The 10772-nt window shown below is 38.8% G+C and overlaps 1 long non-coding RNA gene across 1 annotated transcript; it reads right to left on the bottom strand.

The window, feature by feature from the left end:
• Positions 1-298: 298 nt before the first annotated feature.
• LOC143441877 (uncharacterized) lies at positions 299-6955 on the bottom strand. Its single transcript, XR_013109619.1, has 3 exons — positions 6853-6955; positions 1011-1118; positions 299-657 (listed from the first exon to the last, which is right to left on the bottom strand). It is a non-coding gene; the product is annotated as an uncharacterized LOC143441877 (long non-coding RNA).
• Positions 6956-10772: the final 3817 nt, after the last annotated feature.

The raw sequence follows: 10772 nt of genomic DNA, 5'->3' as shown, positions 1-10772 counted from the left end.
AAATTGGACACATTTTAGGAGTCTGGCTCTCTCCTTCCATCATGAGTTCCAGGGATCAAACAGATTGTTAGACTCAGTGGCAGGTGCCTTTACCCACTGAGCCATCCCACTCTCCCCAGCGTTTTGTAAATTCATGAATGAAATAGACTCACCGTAAATTCTCCACTGGGTATTTTACTCTTCAGTGGTTTCCCAAATTGAACAATACTATTGTTTTACGTTTGGTTTCTATTTTATTTCCTAATAATGTATTTCCAAAATATACTAGCTAGGAGATGACATCATGCAAATCTGTTTATTTTTTGCTTTTTAAAAATTTGTTTATTTCGATTTTGTTTATATTTGTTTATTTTGTCTTAGAACATTCTTATTTTCCTTTTTGTTTATTTGTGTATTTTGTTTTAGAACATCCTTCAAGGTATGTGAGTGGTAAAGTAAAACAGTTACCAACTCCTGATACAATGTTTCATTATTCTTGGTTTCAGGCTGTTTTAGTGTTCCATTATTGTAAAGAGGCACCATGACTGCAGCAACTCTTACAAAGGAGAGCATTTAATTGGGGCCATCTTACAGTTTCAGAGGTTTTGTCCATCCTCATCATGATTGCATGCAGGCAGGCATAGAGCTGGAGAAGTAACTAAAGTTCAACATCTGGATCTACAGACAGCAGAAAGAAAGAGTCACTGGGCCTGGCTTGAACTCTTGAAACCTCAAAACCCAACCCCTCTTCCTCCAACAAGGCCAAACCTCCTAATCCTTTTAACAAGTGTTACTCCTTAAGCATTTAAATATGTGAACAGGGGCCATTCTTCTTCAAACCACCACACAGGCTATTGAGACTTTTTAACATATGATTCTGTCAGGTTTTATCCCTTCAACCCCTCTTTATTTTGTCTAGTTTTCCATGTCTCCTGATTGTATTCTGAACTGATTTTTACCAGTCATATTCAAACATAAAAGTTATGAGTACGCTTCTTCCTGTAATTATCAAGAAAAGCCTTTTCCCTCACCTTGGGAGCCAGCAGGAGACATGAACACCAAGTTCAACTGCTACTGTAGATCAGCTCCAAAAACATTTTCAAAATGGGAGGAAATTCCATCAGACGTCAAATATTTTTCTAAAAGCAATTTAAACGATGAGTCTGTCATTAAACAAAATGTCACAAATATTGCTTATTGATCTTTATGAAATGCCAGAGGAAAGTAGTATTAATCTAGTTTTTATGCTGTTCACAAAGGAGAAATACCAATCCCTTCAGCTTGAAAATAGATGGAAATCTCTCAAGAATAATATCATTAATTTAGATGACAATTTACAAATTCTCTGAGGAGTCTCTCACTTTGGAAAACCAGGTAAGAATTAGGTTTTTAATTTTGCATGTCAGCCCCAGTGGCTCTTAGCATGTCTCTTCCATCTTGCAAGAGAAATTGATTTTCTAACATCCGTTGTTTCTGAGGTCTCAGCTCCCGTCATTTCTAATCCAATTTGAATTATTTGTGTGATTTATTGTGATGCACGTGTTTCCTCTCTGTCTAGTTGGGTTTGCTTTTATTCCCATTGGCTAGCTCTTGACATTTTTGTGGGAATTGACTGTGGGGTGAGTGATTGGCAGGGCTTTGTGCTAAACCAGGTGCAACTGTTTGTAATGAGAGTGAATTCCCTCAGCTCCACTTTTCTTGCATTTGAAACTCCCAAGTCAAAGAAATAGAGGATGTTCTCCATGGTGGAATTTATTTTCTTTAAAAGGGCAGTGTTGGTGAGAGGAGAGTACAAGGGACACTGCTGTGACCGACTGTGACATGCCCTCTCTCTCTCCAGACATGGCCAGTGTTATGAACTTGGCCATGGTGTAAACTCAGTACCACTCCCACCTCCTCAGTCTGCAGGGTGGCATCTGCAGGGCCATCTCTCAACAGGACCTGATGCCTCTCTTTATTTTCTCAGCTAGCTCATCTTTTCTTCACCAATTACACCCAGATGGGTGAGTCACAAGCTTATAATTTTCTTCTTCTTGGCCCTTAAAGGCTCCTTAGGAGCTGTTTCTCTCTACACCTGTACTTTTCATTGAATATAAATGGGCTTTAGAATCTATAAATAACCCAATCGACACTGTGGGCCACCTTCAATTACTGACAAGCTGCTGTTCTTGAGGTGTTCACACTGAGCCTACATGCTGTTGGCATCAGCAAACCGTTCTCTTTTCATTTACTCAGGATGTATATATTCTTTGTGCTATTCACTTGGAAGTTTTGAAAATAGAAAAAAAAAAGAAGGAAAGAAAGAAGAAAGATGCGGATCCTTGGGATCCTCTGCAAGGAACATCAGCAAATGGCATTTACCTGCTTCTTAGAATGGAGGTTGCTAAGTAGCCAAGGAGGACATTGCTCTTAATCTGTTGCTTGTACCAGAACAATCTTTATGAGTGGTATACATATACTTTTTGCATTTTTATTGTGACTTGTGATGATTTTTAATATTACTAGAGGAAGCATCAAAACTGTCTAATTCAACTTAACTTGGAAATCACGGGAAAGATGCAGCTATCTAATGGGACAGCCTTATTGAGATTTAGAGGACTCTTTCATTTTAAACTTCTTAATGAAGAGCCTCTAAACATTATGTAATTGTATCTGATTTCTAGCATAAGTAGACTAATTTCTAACAAATATCTAAATTGGGGCATTATATTTTGTTAACAAAACTTGAGAAGGTTCACTCCAACTAGTTAATTTCAACCAGTATTTGGTAGGCATTTTTATAGATAAAATAAAATTGAGAGAAAACAGTAGCGATTTGCTTGCAGAAAAAGCAGCACATTGTAACCAAATAGGAGAAGCAGCTACTGACGGTTATGCCAAAAATCAAAGCAAATTCTGGGAGAGAGAATAAAAATTACTTAAAGGGGTACATGCCATCCCTGCACACATCATCAGAAAGAGCAGACACCAGGGTCAGGGAGCGATCCATAGGCAGGCAGGCCAGTGTGAACTCACAGGCTAGTGTCATTCCCGAGTTTATAAAGCTCCCTAAGTTTATCTTAATGTGAAATATAGTTCGGTGTAACTTGTATAGAATAGACCATAACTTCAACATATCCTAGACGCTATGAAAAGAACAAAACACATTTTTCATAAATGCTAAGGTACTGACTTTTCTTTATATGATAATTTGTTCTAGGAATCTAGAAAAATAAAACTGAGAATTGTACTGTTTCACCACAAATACATTTTCCTCTGAATTGCAAATGATATCTACTGAAATAAAATCTGAATATAAGGACCATGGAGAGTACTGTGCTCATAGGCTGTGGTTTCTGAGGTTTGTTCTAACATGTGCAATGCATTAATATTCAAAGATTGATCCTTCAGTACCCCAGTAACTGGTAGAAGACTGCTCTTCAGTTCTTGTCTTCTTGAAGAATTCAGTGATGAGACACAGTCAATTTAAACAGAGCTTTAGTGAGCCTGGGGTAAAGTGCCCTATAAAAGGTGGGCAATAGCATCCTGGGGTCTGTGCTGTAGATTTTAATGTATATGTATGATGTACAGAGGATATGTGGGGGTAAGATAAATCCTTCTCCCAGAAACCAGCTCCTGCTACAAGATTCAGATCCTGAGACCAGGAAGAGGTGTCGGCGAAAGTGAAGGTACTGACCACCTGTTACCTTTCAAGCAAGTGGCCCGAAATAGCTCAAAGAGTCTTTATTTATACAATCACAACCCTACTTGCCTGAGCAGTAGCATCATAGGTTATTTTATACAAAGAAATCATAATATTATAAAAGCTCCATCATTACAAAAAGCTCTCAATAGTTTCCCTTCCTCCATCCCCACTCCCACTAGGTCAATTACCCCTAACCTTATACTACAAAGCACAATTTCAGCAAGCCCAAAATAAATGTCTAGCCAGGCATGTCCTGATAGCAAATGCAGTTACAGTTATGCAAGGTGAGACAGATTAAACATTTGTCATCAAGTCCAGTCATCAGATAGCACCCCTGTCATAATACTTTCTTAATTGCAGACAGAGATATGTCCATTGTACCAAGCAACCTTTCCTGATATGCATCTGATACCATCTCTTCAAGAACCATTTTTTAAATCTCTATTGATCAGATGTAGCTTCCCTATTTTCTAAGTCTCTGTTGGCATGGTGTCCTCATATTAATTTTCTGCCTATCAGACATATCCTCCTTAGAACAGTTATACAAGCAGTACCCACTGCTCTCCACAACTGCCACAGGCTCACTCAGTGTGACTCTAACTGTTTCTCTAGGGACATGATTACGTGTCCCAAAATACCCTGGATTAATGGTCACATCTGGAGGATCAATGGAGTCAGAAAGAAGAGAGGAAGGTTTTACCCTTGTAAAGAGTATTGAGAAAAACATAGAATCATCCACAGGGCTTTCAGCCTGTGTGATCCCAGTCTTCCTTGTCTGTGACCAACAGAGTGAAACTAAATTTTGCTCTGAGTATAGACAGCATAGCAAAGGCAAGAAGAGTTTGTAGCACACGAGATCTAGGAAATAAGCAGAGAGGCCACCAAAACTCACATGTCCTTGAAAAGTGGGAAGTTTCCACTGACCTTTCCATAGTAGACTCTCAAGGGACTCCATGAGTCTTGCTACATTAGAGTCCCATTAGTAAAGCACTCATATCCCACTCCCTGCAGATGCTGTGTGGCCATTGCCACCCAATTCCCTCCCAAGAATAGTGGACTAGATTTCCATATTAAAGTGTTTCTTCCCATTATCTCCTCAAAAAGCCCACAATGATTATAAGGTGAAAGTCAAAATGCAAATTATATTGTAACAATGCTGTGATCTTTTGGGAATGCAGACCCTTCATTAGTGCAAATGTGGGGCAACAAATAAACCACCTCCTGGCATCTTAACTCATGATATAAGGGGAAAAACACAACAGCAGCTTCCATGATATTTAAACACAGAGTTTTCTCTATTACCCATAGACATAAGCACCCAGGGGGAGCTACTTCTTTGGTTACCTCATTTGGACTTCTGGTCTACCCAAGTACCATCCATCTTCATTCTAGCAGCTGTGGGATTGATTCATACCGTACTGATTTTTCTTCTCATGGGAAGAATGGATAAATAAATTGTTGATGAAAAATAATTTTTTAATAAAAGGAGAATTTTTTTCTTAAGAATAAAGATTTTTAAAGTCTAAACACAATGCCTGCCTATAAGAATAGAAACAAAAACTTTCACCTAGAAAATATGTATTTTTGGAATGGATAAATATTTTGAAATTGGTCAATGAAAATATGAAACTTTTTCTCCAGATGAAATATTTTTACTTCCTTCTCAGGAATGTTGAAATGGTTAAAAAAAAAATCAAGTTCTATTTTCTAGATGTCAGAGTTGGTGGTTCTTCCCTTCAGATGAATTGTTGTGTTCAGTGTAAAAGCCAAGAAAACTCACCAGAAGTTTAGACATTAAAGGTTTGTTTTCTTGCTGAGACAGCCAGCTTCTGAACCACATCCCAGAAAGGAGACTGTACATTTTAATAGGATGGGAACACAAAGCAAGGGGAGTTGGGGTGGGCTGTCACATTGACCAGTCATATCTTGACACACGAGGTTAAGCAAAAAAGTTAACATTGATGACTGAGCCTTATCCAGGTCACCTGGTTTCAGGGATCTTAAGTCAGTATTTGCAGTCGGGTCCCCTCATGGACTCTGACCTGGATTCTAGAGTTATAAGGGAACAAAGAAGTGGGCAAGCAGCACATAGTCAATCAAGTCAAGACAGGCAGCACAGCATCTTCCCTCTTCACATTCTTTACTGGTTAACAGACAAACATGAAACATCTGAAGAAGCCGGAGAGGAGTTGAGTTCTGTGGCCTGGAAACATGACTTCTGTTTTGGTACTGCCAGCAAGGTAGATCTTGTTCCTGATATGTATAAACTCAGGAATCTACGTTCTAACATTATGAGAAGTATCATTCAGAAATATCATTAATGTTTTCCACTTTGATGATTCTTATCCTAAACAATTTACTTTTTATGTATTCTATAAGAACTAATATGAACCTATTCAACATCATCGGGTAAGCTATCTATACAAACTACATCCCAAATTTAGAAGCACAAAAAATTAATTTGATTCTATGTTGTAAGATCTGTAATGGATTTTTAGCTTATTTAGTGCTGCCATGGACACAGGGGGAGGCATATGCATCTTTAATTTTTGGATATCACCCAAAATGGGGAATAACTGGGTCATAAACTAATTCAATTTGAGTCTCTAAAATGCATCTTTCTCTCTTTCTTTCTTTTTAATAAAATACACAGGCTCTGGCATGTTGCTATAGCAACACAAAAGAACTAATAGACAACTTACATGTTTTGAGAATTAAAGGAATTTTGCAACAAAATCTGCTTACAATGAGCACAATAGTCTCATCTGGAGGGAAGCCTGTTAATTTAACCAATATTAGAAATAAATATTGTGATCTGTAGTTATTCTGTTTAATATGAAAAAACCCACATTGTTCTGAAAAGAAGAAGAAAGGAGGAGGAGGAATTTGTTTAAATTGACCTCCAGCATACAAGGTAAAGTCAGCTAATGCAGAAATTATGATTCTGTCCCCTTGAAGAAAGGCTAAGAAAAGGCAGTAAAAATCAGGGCTCTAAAAGTTCCCTTCTTTCCTTCCCTCTCTGAAAACCCAGTGTACATTATTATCTCCTTTGTTTATACTAAACCAAGAAAGACAGACAGGCTAGTTTTTAAATATAAACTATAGCTGCTTTTAATTGCACCCTTTAATTAAGTCTGGCTTATGTCTGGAAACAATAAGTTATATCAAAGAAAAATGGCTTCTCTCACCTGTAAGAAACCTTGTGTGTAAAGAAAATTATGGCTTTGAGTCTCATTCTCCAGAGCACCATTCAAGGTAAAGCCTCCAGCAAAGCAGACACATCCACCAGGGCTGGAGCCCAGAGTCTCTATTATATCTGAATGCAAGAACTGAAAGTCTCTCTCCTGAGATGACTGAGGTTTAATGGGGTGTTAGTTGCAGAAGTCTTGCTCTCCTGTGTGTACATGTTTGTAAAGATATGACTATATCAAGGCTCTGACTCAACAGGGCCTAACTTTACCCTTTAGATATAGATTGTAATTTTTAGTATGAGAACTGAATATTTTAGTATGTTAACTGTAAAGATAGTTTATCTTGATGTTTTTGCCCAAAGGGTTTTCCCTATGTGGATGTCTCAGCTACCCAGTTTGAGAGAGAAGATGCTGAAATTCATGCATGAAGAGCTTTGTCTCACTGTTAATCCCCTTAAAAGGCTACTGGAGCAGAGGTTCTCACCAGTGTGTGGTATATTCATGTCAGCCCAGGACTCACGAGGCTAGAGCAGGGAGACTGATTTGAAGGCCAGTCTGGGCTATGTAGATAGATTGACCCTTTCTCAGAATGAAAGTAGAAGAAACAGAGGCAGAGGAGGAAATAGAATTAACTGGAATTGGAGGTTCTGCACCATATGTGGATACTGGAATTTACTTTTAAAACATCTCCGAGGTCTAGGACTCACCTCCAAGGGTGTGTTGATTAAATAATCCAGTGCTGTGTTCTAGAAATAAATAGGTCTCTGTTTGCTTGCTTGACTTTTTTCTGTGTATGTGTATGTATGTGTGCATGTGTTGTTTGTAAGTGTGTGAACGTGTGGATGTGGCTATGTGGACATATATATACTCATGTGTGTATATATGGAGGCTAGGGGTCCATGTAAAGTGTCTTCCTCTGTAGTTATCTTTTGTGGGGAGGGCTAGGGATTCAAGAATATGCTGAACCACAGAAAGGAACAAGAAGCTGGTGGGTCACAGCACAGCAAGACACAATAATTTTCTGTTAATTTCCAACAGCTACAGAAAAGGCCTTTGAATGTGTCCACCATAAAGAAATGTTAATGCCACATGTAGACTGATTTCAATATTAAGTAATATATACATTATTGAAGATAACACACTACCTCATTCATGTCTACATTTTCTTGTTTTATGCACCACTCAAATGTAATTTTAAAAATTCAAGGAAAGAAAAAATAAATTGCCATCAACCTAAAAAAAAGCAGGTAAGTAATGTTATTCTAAAACCTACCTAAAGAAATACAATTCAGCTAATGTCTTGACCTTAGCACAGAAACGATCATGTAAAAAATATATACATTGTTTAAGGTCTTCATTAGTTTATAGCACCAGTAGAAATAATTATGTGTTTTATAGAAAATAATACAGAAATAAATGAATTGTCTCATAGTAGATTTAGAAGCATAAAAAGCATACTGAAGAGAGTTCCATGTCCTCCACATGTTCCCATTGGAAACATCCTGTACATTAATCATTAAAATCAAGTACTTACGGCCTTTTACTAAGTAGTCTGTATTATATGAAAATATGTTTCATTTTGTGTAAGTTCTCCTGTTCTAGGAACAAGAACAAAGTAGAACCAGCACCCCATATATCTCTCTAAGCTCAACACTGCCCCCAGAATTCTTGTGTTTGACAACCTTCGCAGTCTTGCAAAGCATGGTGAGGTATTCTGTATAACTTTTCTCAGTTTTGACTCTTTTGCTATTTGAAGAAAGAGTTATGGGGTGGGAAGGAAAGTTACAGAGAAATGCCACTCTCATCAGATCAAAGGCATTTGCTGTCCACAAGGCTTAGACTTGAGCACAGGTGTTTGTGGGAGTTTCCTCTTGGCAGTCATCCCTTCTCCCTGCCCATGACCTTTGGAAGGCAGTTAACACACTGGGATAGGGAATGACATTTAAAATACTTGAATTTCTTGAGCACAAGAATTTTATCTGTTCTCCTTCACTATTTGTTTAGTTAGTACTTAGCCTGAATTTCAAATCATAGATATGCATTTTCCACTTTGACCATTCCACACCAGCATGACTCCTTGATAAATATCTGACAGTTCTGTTATCTCTGGTATCCTAGGACTTCCACTGCAGCTGATGCCTTACCTTCGCAGATCTCCCCTTGGAGGAGACTCCACAAGGACTCTGAGCCTACACATGTTGCTAAGCCTCAGTTGCTGTCCAAAGCCCCTCAATTTTGCATCTTCCATGCCTACACATAATCATCACCTTAATTGCCAAGTTCTGCTGCAAGCTCCACGTATAACTCCAATCTCTTGGACAATAACCATGCTATCTCCCATGTGCTGACTCTGAAGAAACACTTCCCTATTGTCATGAATTTCAGGAGGTTTCACTTCAGTGGCCTGAGCTTTGTCAGTCATCCCCACCACCCACCCATACTTCTCTTCAGTGTTACCCTGACAAGCCCACAGACTCTTAGCCAAAATTTCATATGAACAGCTCTCAATGGACTAGAGTCTTACTGATTCATTCTGATTCCTCATGAGCCATATCTCCATGGTCCATGTTCCTCTCAGTGATCCTGTCTTCTGATACTCTGGAATAACTATTATTGTCTCTGTAGGAAAATATCAACTAAACTCTTTTTTAAAATTATTTGTAGACCAGCTGAGCTGTGTTTGTGGCAGAAGTCCCAGCTGCAGGCTTCAGGCCTCTGTGTGTCTCCTGTTACCGCTAAGGGCCATATCTGGGTCCAAGATCCGGCTGAAGCCAGGACCTATGTTATTGTCTATGGCTCCTGTTACCACTGAAGGTCATGTGGATGTCTGTGGTCTGTGATGCTGTCTGAAGCTATGTTGATGTCCATGGTTCCTGCTGCCACCAGAGGTCATTCTCATCTGAGTGGCCTATGCTGCCATCTGAGACTGTGGTGATGTCTGGGTCCATGCTGCTGCCAATGGCCGTGTCTGGGTTTGTGGTCCTACTGCTGCTAGGAGAGGAGTCATGTTCATGATCTGTGCTGTCCTCAGAAACCCAGTGGAGGCCCACTATCCATGCTCCCACTGACTGTGAAGAGCAAGGAGGCTACTTTTGCTGTGATCTCAATGACTGCAGCTGCACAGTTGAGAGCAGGGGACATGGAAGGCTTCTGTGAGAACCCCTCCTCTCACTTCCTGCCCCCAAAGTAACATTCTAGACAGGAAGCCATCAAGGAGAACTCTTTAAAAGTATGATAAGGATGCTGAAGTGTAACTGTCCACAGTTGATGGCTTCTGGAGGGGGGGGTGGGATTGGAAGAACAAAGTTCTATTTAAGGGACAGGCCATGAGAATTTGATTATGCTCCAGGGTGTATATAGACAATACAAATTGGACTTGGAGGTTTTTTTTTTCTAACTTTTTAATTTTAATTTTAATTTTTACTTTTTTAGAGCAGGGGTCACATGCATGGGGAGCAGACATAGAAGGACTGGGAAGTAAGTATACTCATAGTATATAATGTGAAAGTCCCAGAGAATCAATAAAAATGTTATGTTAAATGAAATAAAACAGAACTACTACATAACTTACTACCAAATAAGTATGTGATATGAGTATTCTGGTAAAGTAAACTCCCTGTGCTATGTAAAAAAGGAAACGTATGTTTGTAGGGATAACATATGATAGTGGGTTTCCATGTGGCTTTTTGGACATCCTGTGATCGTTAGCCATTAACTTTCTCAGGCCTCTCTTTTCCAAACTTTCTATTCTGTTTTATTGTTGTTTTCAGAAACATACTTTTTTTTTTTTTTTTTGCTAAATTTCTTATGTACATTGCTGGCTTTCCCATCTAGGTTGCTTATTTCCTTATCATGTTCATTTGCTGGTCTGTCATCCTCTTTGACATGTTGGATCATTTGTGCAGTTAAGCCTGTGA

The sequence above is a fragment of the Arvicanthis niloticus genome, chromosome 4 (genome assembly GCF_011762505.2).
Source record: "Arvicanthis niloticus isolate mArvNil1 chromosome 4, mArvNil1.pat.X, whole genome shotgun sequence".
NCBI lineage: Eukaryota > Metazoa > Chordata > Mammalia > Rodentia > Muridae > Arvicanthis > Arvicanthis niloticus.
Note: the sequence above shows the minus strand (reverse complement) of the source record. Positions and strands in the feature narration are given on the sequence as shown.